Source organism: Coturnix japonica, chromosome 2, assembly GCF_054131305.1.
Source record: "Coturnix japonica strain WE chromosome 2, WE-NBRP24, whole genome shotgun sequence".
NCBI lineage: Eukaryota > Metazoa > Chordata > Aves > Galliformes > Phasianidae > Coturnix > Coturnix japonica.
The window spans coordinates 98363001-98378655 of record NC_140664.1 but is presented as its reverse complement, the minus strand read 5'-3'; the positions used below and the strand labels follow the sequence as shown (position 1 = coordinate 98378655).

Here is a 15655-nt window from a genome sequence, read left to right as displayed (position 1 = left end):
TAGCACCTTTCATGAGGAACACTTGTGCTGTGTGTGATTTCTTTCTATTTGTATTTTATTTTATATGTCTTTTAAGGAACTGGTTTTCCATTACTGCAAACTGCTTTAGGAGCCCTGATGAAGCACTCTCTCCATAGGATGCGTTTCTTACATGCCAGCTTGAAAGTGTCTTATGTCCAGTGGAAATACCTGATCTTGCATAGACCTGTCCTGGACAAATCTGCCTCTAGCAAGGCTACAGGCCAGTGTCTGCTAAGACTGTCGTATTTGGTGAAACAGCTGGAGGGGAGGTGGTGAGTGAGTGGTGTCCTCATGCTCTCACACCAGCTGTCAGTCCTGTAGCTATCAAGTTTTTTGGGATAAGGGTGCGTTCATGTTTCTCCTTATGCAATGAAGGACTGAGACTTTTCTTCGTATAATCAGAAAACCATGGCCACATCTTCAAGGAAAGCACAATGTACAATAACAATGCTGGCTCTATTGCTAGTGGAGGCTAGAGAGCGGGCCTGGGGTGGCTGCCTTTCAGTGCTATAAGTAATGAGCAGTCCTTAAGTGAACAGTTTAGAATTCCTCAGAGACCTTCAGAAACCTGCTGCACAAACCAAGGAATAAACGCAATGCAGCTCTTTTACATAAATAATCCTTTCTGCTTCTAATCTTCTGATTTATTCCTGCGGTGGCATATTGTTTGCGGTGTTTATCTCAAGGGATTGCTATTGATCTCTATTGTAGTGCTGAGGAAATGCATTTATCTGCATGAACCTTTGTCACTGTAGAGGCGCTCTGTGTCTGAGTGTACAGTTCTCCTCTTCGTGGTGATGGCGCCTTATCTTTATTTCTCTTTTCCCTCCTCAGTTTATCTTTTGGGTGGCTGGCGCAGAGCAGTGGGATGCTTGGTGTGGTTTGTGAAACTGATTTAGGAAGTCAGCAGTGCTTCTAGTCCAGATCTTACCTCTTCAGTCTGTGACCTGACTGTGGATATAATGTGATTTGGTTTGTTTTTTTTTTATAACTTTCTCACAGAGACATCTATACTTCAAGCATGTTCAGTGAAATTGGGGCACTCAGTAGAGGAGGGGAGAAGATGGTAGTGAGGAAATACTACCCAAACTGCATCCTTATTGAAGCTAAATAGGGTATTCCCAAAGGTTGAGAAAAGGACCAAGATCTGAAAGTAGCTGGAGTGCCATGCAGAAGGGGGAGGATTTTGTAGCAAATGTGTCCCTCTGTCTGTATTCTCCTCTGAGAATGTGAGGTCTGAAGGATTCTTCAAAGAGCAGAGCCTTCATCACAGGGTTGTCTCGTCTAAAACTGCAGAATAGAGTGAGAAACCTCTTAGGTCTGGTCCTCGAATGAGAAGATTAAACAGAAAACCACACTTCTATTTTTGTTCATTTGTCCTTCAACATTAGAAACAAGGCAAATGTTAGATTTCTGTTAATTTTTTTTTTTTCTGTTATTTTTTTTTTTTTTTTAACCTGGCTTGTATTATAGGAAATGTCAAGGTAACTGATCAAAGCTTTGGTATCATTCCTATGGGTTTTCCTGCCCCTTGAAAAAGGCAACTGCGCAGTTTTTGTGAGACCCAACATCCTGAAGATCCAGATCCAGAGCAATCAGATATGTCTTTGCCCCACTGCACAGGCTGTCACAGCAGCTGGCTTCAGGGCCTTAGGCAAAAAAATCTCCTTGGTCTTCAGCAGGATGCTGTGGAAGGAGTCTGAACTCAGATGAGTTTCTTAAAATCACCCGTAGAGTTCTCCTTCACATTTCTATACGGAGTTCAGATGCCATTTCACTGTCTTCCTTGGGATAAGTCAGCCTTGCTGTGGAAATCAGTGAGGCAGGCCATATCCTTGCTAGTTGTTCTGCAGAACCAACCTGCTTGTTCCTGTTGGCTGGGTGAATGGGATTTCGGAAAGATGCTTTATGCCTTTGAAGTTTTTTCTGGTTAAATATTGTTAATCGTCAGAGCTATTCAGTTCTTAAGGTAATTTGTGGCTTTCTTTTTTTCTTTTTTTCTTTTTTTTTTTAATTTTCTTTAAATCCATTAAAGGCATGAAATGGAAAAAATTCTTTGGTTCAAGATTATCCAATGTAATTAGAACAGTGTCACTCATCTTAGTAAAATCCTCTATAAAAGTGGTTTTTTTTTTCCCGCTCTCATTAAAACTTAAATCCATGATACGTAGGAAAAGATACAAGTTATTGTTCATTTACTCTGTACCTCCCCATATAACATATTCCTAGAAATAGAAGGCTCTTGGTTTTAGTTTTATAAGTTGAATGCAGCTACTGCTACTATAGGTTGCTGCTTGTATGGGAGGCCTGGAAGTGCTTTCTGCTGGTATCAGATTAACTACCTCTGTAATGTATGAAATCCTCATGTAAAGGATGGCTGTGCAAGAAGTGTGGCTGGGATGTGAAATATGGATTCACTGGACACCATTAGGCAAGGCAAGCTGCAATGTTATTATCTGCTTGTAGATTGTCTTTAATACCGGAATACATGTTGAGCATCCTTCTGGCCATCAACCAGATGCTGATTGTGACTTGTTGATTTCTCGATTCCAGCTTCAGCCATGACATTCCAGGCTATGAGGAATAAATTACTCTTACTACCAGTGCTCGGGATGATAAAGAAACTGTTATTGTTTTTCTTCTTCTCTGCTTTTGTCTTTAATTTGATTGCATAAAACCTTATTTTTCATTTTCTATTTTGTTCCTGTAGATCTCATGGTTCAGTGGAAAAGAAATCATGGGATGCTGCTTCCTTCTGCAAGCTCATCACTTTAAATTTTGATCATTCGAGTTAGTATTATTTCAAGGACTATTCATTAATTAGGATTTGGATTGCCAAATGTGACATTGTGCCTTGTGTAATCATGTATCAACATATCAATGACTGTGCTGTTCAGCAAACTCTAATAGCCATTTTAGGCAGATAAAAATTACAATAGAAATTAAAAGCAGATTTAAGCAGTTTTATGCTTATGCTTTATGCTTATGGCTGCATATATCTAAATTTTCCAAGTGTTTCATTTGATTATTCTGGACTCATCTATTATTATTGAAAGATTTTTTCCCCCCTTTTCTATGCTTCTCATGACTTATTTTTTTTTTTTTAAGTATCACAATTTGTTCCTCTCTCTGTGTGATGAAGAGACCTCCTCCTAGTTTTCTTCACAAAAGTTTGGCTTGCTCTCCACTTGAATCCTAGGAATGAATTTCATTTGTAGCCTGAAGATCCATAATCATTCTTTGTCTACATAGCTCACACCCTGTCAGAGGCTGCTGTTTCTTACAAATTGCTGAATACCTGCAGTGTTTTGCCTTCTTTCTGTTTGTAATGATTGTGTAACAGCTTCCACCATTCCCTAAGTGTTGTTACTGTAGTCTGTTCTCAGTTTGCTGTGCTCAGTCTTGCACTTCAACAAGCCTTTGATATTTCCAGTTGTCCCATGTGAAGTCTCCAACAGGCCCGATTTTACCTACCAAATACCCATTTTCCTTGGCTTTGTGAGTTACCACTCATCTGACAGTCTCTTAGATGGAACTCTATCCCTGTTCCTTAGTGAGGTTGGTGCAGCTTAAAATGAAACTATTATTTGGAGACATTTCTCCCGCTGTGCCATAAACTGAGGTTTCCCGTGAGCCCATGAGAGGTTATTAACAACAGGCAGTCATGGAAATGTCTGTTTCGCAGGACACAAATAAGTTCTATGAAGTATAGTCCAGTACATTATTATTTCTGTGGAGCAAAGGAATCAGGTTTTATTTGTATGATCTGGAAGCTTTGGTTTTTGGCTGGATAGAATGACTGGAAGATACTGGGAGAAGCTAAATACCAGTAATGAACACTCTTCTTTAGTGCTTCGAGCTTGTATTATATTTTTCTGTATGTTTGTCTGTTTGATATGATTGTCATAACTCAAATCCATTTGTTCTTAGGTGTTTAGGAACTGCTGTGAGCAGCTACAAGTATCATCAATTTATTTGCTCTCCTACAGGAAGATGTGTAAGAATACGAAGTTGCCTGAAAGAGACCTTTCCTGAAGTACTGATTTTGGTTCTCACTCTACAATGTGACAAAGCCACCTTCCTAAGACCTTCATCTACAGGTAATATAACATCAGCTGAGTCCATGGTGCTGCTGTTAGATGCAGCCAAATAGAAAATGTATCATAACTAACAATGCACATTGTACATCAGCATACTGAATACATGCATATGATACAGTCTGTAGCTTGGGATCTCTGGATTCCAAGGGTTGGAGCATTGGGCACCATCACAGGTTGTTTAGTCACCAGCATGTAATATATGCTCACTACTTAGCAAATATGATAAACCCAATACTGAGTTTAATGATATGGTTGGTTGAGGGAATCAGGCTCAAAGAAGAAGAAATGGTATCAAAACCAGCTGTATTCTGAAGTGCTTTTGGGGTCCTACAGTTGATAGTTTCTGAAGTGCCCAAGCAGCAGGTTGTTTTTGTTTACTTTAAAGCTTGTTGCCTTCTGATTATTTTCTTTCTCTGGTCACCTTTTCTTAAGGGGAAATAATCTGAGTACCAGGTTTACCCACTGTATTTGTGCGTAGCTTCTTTGCCTTGTTCATATTTTTGCTTAAGGGGAATGTGTCTTTGGACTGACTAGGTACTTAGATATTTCTCCTATGTTAGACAAAATATTGTATCCTTTACAGGGTGGGGAGTGCTACCATTTAAGATGATGGAACCAGTCTGTTCCAAAACTGTTTTATATGCATTAGGATCAAGTTAAAGAAGTTTTTTTTCTGTTGCTAGGACCAAACTGTTTCGGTAGCTTTGGACCATTTGCATCCTCATCTTTGTGTATTGTCATTCTGAAGTCAGTGTTTCTACTGCAACACTGGAGCTTTTACAGATTTGTTTTGAGAAACTCTTCCTCAGTCTGGGAAGGTATTTCTTGTACAGTCCAAATTATATTCACAAATAACTTGCCTTTGTGCAAGCCCCTACCACCTCCGTGCCTCAGCATGCACTGTAGTATTACAGATGAATACATTAAAATGCTTAGGCATTCACGGCTGACATTTGTTCTGTTTAATTGAAATAATTTCATCACCTTCTAAACTAAGCTTTTATGACACATCAAAACTTTGGAACATTCTCTTTTCAATTATTTATAAGCCTTACAATACATTTCTAAATTTCTAGTTTAGTTGTCTCAAATCATGTTTTTATGTTTTCTCATAACAGCCTGCTCTTCATCTTAAGAATGAAGAGTTTAACCTCTAGCTTTCTAGAAAATGTGTCTCCTATGAGCTGTAGGATGAATACACAACACAATCCACTCCATTAAAATGCACACACCATAACAATGCCAAGCTTTTGATGCAGGAGTGCTTTCAAGAAACCCGTGTTTCTTTGTGCTATAACATGTCCATTGCTGAAAGTGGTCTAGTACCTAGAGCTGCCTAAATGAAGATTGTGTTGTAGCTCGACTATATTACAATGACAGTAAATGAAGGACATGCTTTGTATTCACTTATCGTGTTTTTTTTTCCAATTTACTGAAATCATGGAAGTATTTATGGTTAGGTTACCTTAACTGAATGGTATATAAACCCACTATATGGTGGTACATCTATTCTGAGAGTCTGTAATTGAATAAAGTAGGAAAACAGGGTAAGAGTTTATTGACAGAACAGTGGTTCTGTGTTCACAGACTTCTGCACCATCTTGTCTTATTAACTGAAATGTTGTTTCCCTAGCATATAGCTGTTCTATGGTTGTCTTAAATCATTTTGCTCTGTAGCCTCTAACAGCACCCTCAATGTGCTGTTAGCAGCAGGGTCGTTCTGTAAATGAATAAGACAAAATATCTGTTTTTTTCCTTTTTCCGGTGAAATTTCTCTGCCTACACAAGTTCTGTGTCCCTGGGAGCTGCAAGGAGTCAATCTTTGGTTCAGGTTGGGAGGAGTTTTATTTCTTTTTTTTTCTTCCTCCTTTTTAAATGTAGTTCAGCCAGCCACTTGGAAGGTGAAGATAAGATAGCACTGAGGTTGTCTGCAGACTCAAGTCACGAGGACTTGTAGGCTTCTCTCTCTGCTCACAATAAAGTGTTGCAGCGGGCACTTCTTGGGATCCATGATGAAAGTGTATATTTGATTCTAGTTTCAGTGCTTTTCTCTTGGTTTCTGAAGCTGTGTTCTTGCTAAGCAGGAAGGTGTTTTTGTAGTGTTAGAATTAGCAATCAGTGTTGGAACTAATACCTTTGCTGTGAGCTGGGCAAGAGCGCTTCAGAAATAGCGCGTGGTTGTCATTAAATGCAGTGAAATGCGGCAGTGTCTTCTAAAAAAATTAACTTCCAGGATTTCCTGTGGAGCTGACTATTTTCTTGATCTTCATGTAAGTGCTCAGAATTAGTGCTCATAAAATGATTTTAGTGCTAATCCTCCTGTAGGTTCCTTTGAAATACAGTGTTAACTTTTTTTTTCTTTACTCCCGTAAAAGTTCTTAATGTGCCTCCTACGCTTCTTTCAGTGAACACACAGCCTCTGATTTATTAATGCACAACGTGTCCCAGAAATCAGTTTAACTGATTCCCATCCATCATTCAGCACCATTTCTTCTATTATGTTACAGAGCGGGTGTCTTTGAAGCCCTATTTTGTATACACTGGGTGATAGTTCTGTCTAACTTTTCTGAAAAAGAGATAGAACTCACCAGTTTTATTATTTATGATTGAAGGGTGCATTAGTAAGAGCAGAGCCAGAAACCTACTTTCCATAAAAATGTTGAATACTGTTTTTCAGAAGCTGCCTTTCATTTACGCTTCTTAAGTTTTAGGAAATAAATTTAATGATCAAGAAAGGACTGGCAACACCAGTTCAAACAATGTTTAAGGCCAGGTCTGTGTACAAAAGCAAGGTCTGCAATCATACATTGTGCATTACGAATTAATCTAAACCAGAAATGTTATTTCTTGAAGGCCTGGAGCAAAGACGATATTTATTCCAGGCAAGTACCTTCTGTTCTGCCATGTTGTGTCTGTCCATTGCTCTTAGCTGCCTGTCATCTCTGCTGAATGCAAAATACATTGATTGTCACTTCTGCCCTCTGACATTATTGAAGCCTAAATAGAAGGATGTAGAGCTAGTATTTGTTATGCTACATCAGCCATAACATACTTCCTGTACCAAAACAGTCTCATAGTCTCTGATGTTCAAAAGTAAGCAATGCCAGGGAAACAAAGACAAGCCCATCACTTGGGGTGTTTTATTAGCCTCCTCTAGCTAAATACTCCCCGACCTACATCTGGAGCTTGTCTGCAATTAGGAAATAACTATGTCTGCTGTGTTGAGCAAATCAGGAGAGAAGCTCTCAAAACAAGTGAGCAGTGGGTTATGCCTAAGCTGGGGATATTTAAGGCAGAATCCTGAAGTTCACATTCAAGCACGGAAAGTGAGTGATGTGGTAACTTTCTGGTGCGCAATCCTACACCCTGGTCAGAAAGGTGACTGAAAGCAGCCCTCTGTGGGTTTGCTGATGGAAAAGCTGAGTTACCAGACTTTGATCCATAATCAGCACCATTATTCACTGAGACGGTTGGGATGGCCCATGTTAGAGTCAGGCAGTCCCTAATCGTTAAGTAGGAGTTTGCAAAGCCTTGGATCAGTTACATTCTGAGTAGGAATAAACTCTGTTTTTTTGTGGGGATTGAATCTCAGTAAGACTCCACCAGCAGGGCTCCCCTTTGCTCCCACAGTGAGGTGGTGTCCACAGCTCTGTACCTTTTCCCACATTTCATGGTGTCGATGTGGAGTTTTTAACAATCAGCAGCACTTAAGTTAGCTAAGAGGCAGGCAGTGTGTTGGCACTGCCAACAATGTCAGCAAGCAGTTTGTGGCCACCCCACATAATTGACACATCAGTGCGTTATTCAGAGTTTGCTCCGTACAAACTGTTAAACAACGAGTTAGGATTGCCAGCAAGGATAGTCAATTTGGGAGTATGAAAATGTGTGCATCAGCATCTCTAAAATAAGAGAAGAAGAAGCTTTGAGTCTGGGAAAGATTTACAGGTAGGCAGCACCCACTTGCTTTAATTAAGACTGAAAGAGAAGAGCTGAAGGTGACCTGTAGGGGTATAAATGAAGCTGGTGTGTGTAGTAGCAGAATAGGGACTAAAAGACCTGAGGAAAGGAACTGACTATCAGGGTTTGCTAGTGAGGAAGAGGAACCTGCAGCTTTTGGATGAGTACAGAGCTCTTCACTATTCAGTAAGAACCCAAACAGATTGAATGCAGTTTCCTCCTTTCTGGCTAAACAAAGACTGATGGAATATTACAATAAACTTCAGCCTTTTACTGCTTTAGTCAGTATAAAATCATAGAGAACAGGTCAGCCCTGTGAGTGCAGAGGAAATAGGTCAGGGGTAAAGCATATGAACAATAGCATCTCCATTTTCATAAGATATTCCTGTTTTGAGGCAGATTCTGGTCTTTGTGAAGTGCCAGAGGGCATCTGTTGTGAACTCTGGAACAGGTAGATGAATGGTGGCTGAATTTAACTAATATAAGGAAGCCTTCATTAACTAATGAACTGAATAAGTACAAAGAGAAACTGAGCTTGAATAACCCAGCTTCTCCTCTGAAAAGAAGAGCAATGGCATGGAAATCAAATAACATACTCCTTACGTAGGAATAAATTTCTGGCCAATCAATCCTTGATTTGTTTTCCAGGTTGTACCCGTGCTGGCAAGCTTCATTTCTCATGAGTTGCTGGCAGTTGCTGGCTCTGGGATTCGTGGGTGGTTTATGCCAGAAGGTGAGTCCCAGTCTTGGCATTTGAGCTCTGTGTTCCACATGCAATGTGGTTGTCAGCATTTGGGCTCATGACCTTATTCTGACTGACATATCCTGTCCTATGCCCCGGAAAACCCATATGTGCACAATCCACTGTCAAACAGAGTTCATAGAGAGGACACGTTATTTTGTTTTGAAATCTTTGGTCTTTGCCCTTTACCTGTTTATCTGTAAGTTTATTTACAAGGCTGCTCTGTGTCCATTTGTGTCTAGTTGATAAGTGACAAAATCAGATCTCACTTAAGGCTTACACTTGTTTACTTCTAGAAGATGGTGTGATATAGGTGCTAGGAGAGGTGAATCTATTGCAAAACAAAACAAAAATATTTCATTCAAAATTGAGCTTAGATATTTTCTTCTTGTAGTTCAGACTCTTTTACAAGGAATACAAATATGCAATCAGGTAATAGTGCAATCAGTGTCCTAATCAAAGTCAGGGGTCACTTGTTAGATGATCTCTTCGTTTGACACAAGTAGTAGGTGGCCAGATAGATAGTAGAGGACAGACAATTGCTATAGATAAAGAAACAATACAACCAAAATCAATTCAAACTTTTTTACTCTTATGACAGCAATATGAGTCATGCTGAAAAAATCTTCACAGCACACCTTTGTTTTTTTTTCCTGGTAAATGTTTCAAAGGCTGAATATGAAATTTGGGTACAATTATTATTCCATTAAAAATAAAGATGTACTGCATCTGATTTCACTGTGTATCCAAACAGTTTTTAACATTTTTTTCTTCAGAACAAAATTGCACCAAGTAAATTTGTACTAGAAACTTGCACTTAACACAGGAAAGAAACATTATTTTCTGGGCTGAGTGTACAGATGCTGCTGCTTTGGTACACGTGAAGTTCTTTTGTGTTTTATAGTCAAGTGTGTGATTTTTTTTTTTTTCCCACGTGGATGTACTTTTCTTTTGAAATGCCATAAAAATGTATTTTCTCCGCTTCCAAACAAAGATCAACAAGTATGTGATGCACTGATATGTCAGCAGTTACACAGGATAATTTTCCATGAAAAGGATGCTAATTAAACTTGAATCAAAATGAATTTGAACTAGAACTTGCCTTCTGGTGGGTGAAGCATGTAACAAAAGTAATAGCCTATGAAAAAATGGGACACGTGTATGAAGGTTTTTCTTTTGTGGTGTGGAACTCAGGAAAATACTCTTCATGTTGTGGAATTTCACGGTGCAGTGGTTGGTAAGTTTCTATTTCATTCCCCATAGATCTTGAAGCAGAACTGCTGAGTCACAGCCTGCACCAGTGACGGAGCTCCTGGTGGGAAGGCAGGGCCTACCCGGGGGAGCTTAAGTGCATGTAATGTGTCTGAGTGATTGGAAGGGCTGGAGCCAAGATCTACCCTTTCCAACATCTCATTTGAGGGTTGGTGGTGGAGGTGAGGATATCTTGTTGGAGATTCCTGTATACCTGAGGCCTTCTCAAAGTAAGTAGCTACTTTTCTTTATTTCTGTGTCTGCTGTGTTTGAGCAAATCCTCACTTGTTGCAGCCTGTGATCTTGCTCCTCTGCTGTTGTAGTTGTGCTTTCTGTTGTGTTACAGCCCTAAATTGTGCTCTTAGTCTGTGGTAGCTCTATGGGCTTTTTCCAGACCTTATTTAAAAACAAATGGAAAATGGGCAAAGTGGGTGTGAGAGTCAGACGAAAAAGTTTGGGTTTCACAGTGTCAACAACATGTATTGCCTCCTTTGGATTCCTTGACAGGTGACAAAAGATCAGAATTTCTATATTCTTCGCTGCACTATTTGTTACAAGGCTATACTACAAAAGGAGAACTGTGGTTTCTTTTTCCTATTTCCATTTCTTTTCTTCCTGTTCATTAAACTTCTCTTTGTAGAACATAGTTTATCAACTGGATGTATATGAAAGGATGCAGCCTTTTCAGCCAGAAATTTGACTCAAGCACTGCTGTTGAGAGGAGAATGCCAGTTGTGCTTGACAACTTAGTACTCTGTTGAGTGTGGAGTAGCTTTTGATTAGTTTTAGTTTTAATGTAGGCATTCTGCAGGTGAGAGGAGGTTCATGTAGAATCAAGGTAAATGTTTTTGAAAGGCTGTTTCATTTGATCAAGCAGCAATAATAAACTTGCAATTGTTGAATATATATTTCTAGGCAAGTCAGTAATTTGCTTCCAAAGTGATTTGGTTATGTTTGGCCACTCATAATGAAAAGCCTTATTCTGATTAATCTACAGCACATGTCAATTAATCTCATGCGTAAGACTGAACTATAGTGCCGAATGTGGTTCTTCAAAGTGATAACCCTCTTATGCTTTGCTAAAAAAGTACTTGTCTTTGCACTTCTGAAGTAGATTAAATTAAATTTCACATTGTTCCTGTGAAGAGAGGAGGTAGGAAGAGCCCAGTATCATGGAATCATAACTGGAAAGCAGTTTTGCTCTTCATGAACACTCTGGTAACCTCACTGTACTAACCTATGGGCAGAACCTAAAGGAAATGACATAAAATCCAATTTAACTTCAGACTCTTTCATTTTATAAGCAAGAAGAATTTGTGAATCTGCATAGATGCAATTGAACAAAATATGTAATGCAAGCCCTTTTTCATTGACTTAATGTAACCAATTTCAGCCACGTGTCAAATCACATGAGGGGGATGCTCTAGAAACCAGTAAAGTCACAAACCTCTTAACTAATCTTGTTGATGCTAATTTAAATTCTTGTAATAAATTTCTATTATAAAAATATCAGAGGGAAATAGGAAGTGCTGGTACATAATGCTCAGGAGATATGAAAACTAGTCTGATTGGCTGGGAAACTTGTGCCTTTCAAAATTCCACACTTACGAGCAGTCCTATGAATGTTTTGGTCAGTTGCTGGCATTTAATGAAACCTGCAGAATTCATGGCATCTGTAAGAGTCCCACGTTGCATTAGTTGATGATGGGGCTTGGGCCAACAGGCTCAGTGTCTCTGGGTGATGGATCTCAGGTTGAAAATCACTGTGCTCGCTCACCCTTCTGATCATCCTGGATGTCAGATTCATGGGAAATGAAAGTTGCTTTGTTATGCTCATTTCTGAATGGAAACGCTTTGCATGCCTCTAATGTCTGTACCTGGGCTTTGGGTCAGATGCTTTGCACACTCAAGATTTCATTCGGTAGCTGTGGCAGAGTGCATCATGTTAGGTTTTCATTCGTCAGTCATGAGTGTTTGAAACTGTAAGGAAGAGCCATTCTCACAATATGAGTGAGAAACCTGAAGTTGTGGGATCCTCAGCACATCAGCTGCAGCTGACTAGCTAGTTAAAGATAATCTGGTCTTTTTAATTTAAAAATGTAGTGTAAGATGATAAGTTAAAGGGAACACTGTTACGGTTGTACATGACGCTAGAATAGATTTGTCCTCAGTGTTGTTACAAAACAAGTCTCCACAAACAAATTTTAGTGTCTCATTAAAGACTGCTTTATTGAGAGCATAGTGAACAATGGATATTTAAGGTTATTTTTTGAGAGCAGAAATAATTTACGTTTAATGAAAACTTTGACTTTATTTCTTGACCATCTTAAGCTATACATCTTAAACTGTGTTTTACTTGCTCTGTTATTACCAGAAATGCAGTGTAGTAAAACATGAAGTACTCTTAAAAAAATCCCCACAAACATTATTGAAGTCTTATATGGGCACTTAATGTTGAAACATCTTTACTACCAGTTTATAGACACTTAAAATATCATTGTCCTATAAGGTCAATTGCTCTTGCAACTTCACTAATGGCAGTTAGGTTGCCTACCCTGTATTGTATTAAATCTTCGTGTACTCATTTAGAGTCATGTGCTTCTTCCACTTTCAATGCTCTTACATATGTTATAGGAATCAGAACTTTTAAAGCAGGCTTTTAAAAATCGGATGTAACTTTTAAATCATATGTGCCTTCCTTTTGTTTATTTCTAGAGCTGTTAGAGCCAATAAATGAAAATGCTTTTGTAATATAATTGATGTCTGACTATAGCATGGATCGTGTCATATTCAACTTTTACCTCTGTTCTTGTACTTGTATCATTCTGCTCTTTTAGCAGAATTGAAGAGGATAGTGTCTAGTCTTGATAGCTTGGGTACAAAAAGGGATCTATGGCGAGTCCTAAATGAAATCATTTATCTGCTTTAAAACTATACTTCAAGGACTGTTATGCCTTCAGCAGAGATTTGCAGGGGAGGGGAAGAGATCAGAAGGAAAAACTGAAGCAATGGGTCATCATGACATACTTGCGTACAAGCATCAATAAATAGACTTTTTAGGGGCAGTTGCTGGTACGTCTTCCTCCCAAATATGAGTACAGAGGTATGGGGTCTGCCAGCACCCACTGGGCAGCTCAACACACAGCTACATGCCACACACACTCAGCAGAATGCACAAAAGGTAATTTGTGTAGGCATAAATATATGTACCGAGAATATAATTCCTTAGGAGCAGGCAAGCCGATTGTTTGATTCAAATTGTTTCTTAATTGAAACACAAAACAGCTCCTCTTTAATCTTCAGAGTACTTGAAATCATGTCTAGCTGGGAATATATGAACAACAATATATGAACTGCATCTTTGAGGAATGATGTCTCTACTTTTTTCCAGTAACAGATGCCATCTGGATTAACAAATAGGGATTCTCCTCACAGCAGCAGTATCTGATGGGGTTATCAAATTCTCTGAAACTAAAGAGAATGTGACAGTGACATCAATCAGATGTTATTGCTGCACATACAAATTCATTTGCTAGCCCAAGTGGTAGTTCATTTTTGTGCAGCTGGGAAATTCCTTTCAAGATTTGGTAATAGCTCAGCAGTGTGTATGAGTGGATTTGTATACATAAATGACATATATGGGTGCTGTGGCAGCAGTACAAAGCCATACAAATCTGAAGCTGTTTGTTCCTGATTTGAGGCTTTCCATCATCAGAGCTTTGTCTTTTTGGCCTGTGTTAAACATGGGGCGCATAATATCAAGTTGAAACTTGCCGTGGTAGATTCACAGATGTTTCACCTATGTGTTTGTTAAATTAAATGTAGGTCTGTAGTGACAAATTTCAGTCTTGATTAAACCTACGTCGGATTATAGTCTGGAGCTGCAGTTTTCACTTTCATTTTGTAGTGGAGTAGGTATCAGGCTTAAAACCTTAACTTATATCCGTAATGTTTAGAGGATGTTCAACACTAGACTTCTGTTATAACCTTGCCTTTATGGTTTTAAAATGTAATTGCCCTAGTGGCTATTTTATGCACTCAAGTATAAGCGCTCTATATATGTATAATACCTGGGTTTAACAGTTGTCTTTGTTCAGAGCCATATCAGGCATAGCAACAGCTCCTGTGGGTCAAAAGCTTTTGCCTTTTGAATACCCTCCGTGCCTCTCTTAGTTGACCTTCTCTTAGGAAATAGGTTCCCAATAGGGCTGAAACGTCCTGCATGCATTTCTCATTTCATAGTGGAGCATTGCAACTGCTATGTCCTCTTGGGCTTTGAGCTTTGAAGAGCTCCTCTTCCTTATGGCTGCTTTTAGACAAGAAAAAATATGCCAGCAGACTCTATATCTGTGCGTTAGCACTCCATGTACTGCATTCCCTTTCTGAGCTGTTGCATTAATTTCACAGTGTTTTCCAATAGCTAGTAGCTCTGAATCAAAAGAATCTTGGTCTTTTCTGTTTCTAGCAGTTCTGGATTTAGAACAGTCTAGAAATTAAACGATGTCCTAATCTTTCCTTAGTGGCAAATGAGGGAAGAGTACTCATCTGTGTGGGCATGGCCAAATTGTGGCACTGGGGCTTATAGTCCTGACGTTAATCCATGGAGAGAACATCCTCCCATCCACACTGTTATTGGGCCATGAGAAATTAGTTTATTGTGAACAGGATTTAGGAAAAAAATTAATGAAGTGTTATTTAAAAAAAAAATCTGTATACATATATATATATTTTTTCTTAAGGCACCCTGTAAAGTAAAAGCATGAATTCAGTTTATTCGTGGAGTCAGAGGCATCCCAATATGTATTCGTACTTGTTAATGAAGGGGGACAGCTACCTGGAGACGCAGAAATTGTGGTTGAAAGGAACTCTGAGAAGCACTTATAAGTGTATATCTATGTATTTTTAGATAGTCTTTTGTACAGATTTGTATCTATTCACTGTAAGAGAAACGCTATCCTTTTACAGTCTCCATTGAGTGGTATTGGCTTTGAAAGGTACATTCCACCCCTGCTTTGTTCACATATGCACATTATTTCTATTTTAAGGTTTGCTGTGAGTAAAAGCAATCACTGGGTAGGATTCATCTCCTTACAACTATGTCTCTTTAGAGTCAGTGGAGATCACATCAGGACAGTCAGTAGATTCTGGAGTGCAATTCCTGCTATCTTAAAGCAACACTTAAATAGGTCAGATTAATTGTGCCTGAGAGGTTGATTTCTTTCCACTGATTATGGAGGGAGAGTAGATGTTTGTGTCACAGTCATCAGCTCTGAAGCTCAGTGATGTGCATCCCACCTGTGGTGTCAGCACAGAGTGGTTCCTGCAGTGAGGTGCTTCCCATCTACTGGCCTCCCGCTCTGCATTTCTGTGGTTCTGCTTTCCTGCACGCCAGTATGATTTTTGCCTTGACATTAGAGTTCATAGATGTGAAAATGTAGTCTCCAGATGTTTTAATTCTGCCTGTCAGCACAAGAACCACATTCTAAAACACTTCATTTGACATAATGCATAGGAGAGAAGTGGAGGTGCTGTAGGAGACTTTGTCAAATGGGTCCTTTGCTGTTACAACTAGGGCAAGTTAGCC

General features: G+C 39.1%; 1 protein-coding gene across 2 annotated transcripts in view; it reads left to right on the top strand.

Moving 5' to 3' along the window:
- The first annotated feature begins 10152 nt into the window (after nt 1–10152).
- Nucleotides 10153–15655, top strand: part of LOC146762075 (uncharacterized) — a 144323-nt gene continuing 138820 nt past the window's right edge. For both annotated transcript variants that reach the window (XM_085538195.1, XM_085538194.1), the window contains exon 1: nt 10153–10301. The gene's annotated coding sequence lies outside the window, so the exon portion shown is untranslated. The remainder of the gene's footprint in view (nt 10302–15655) is intronic.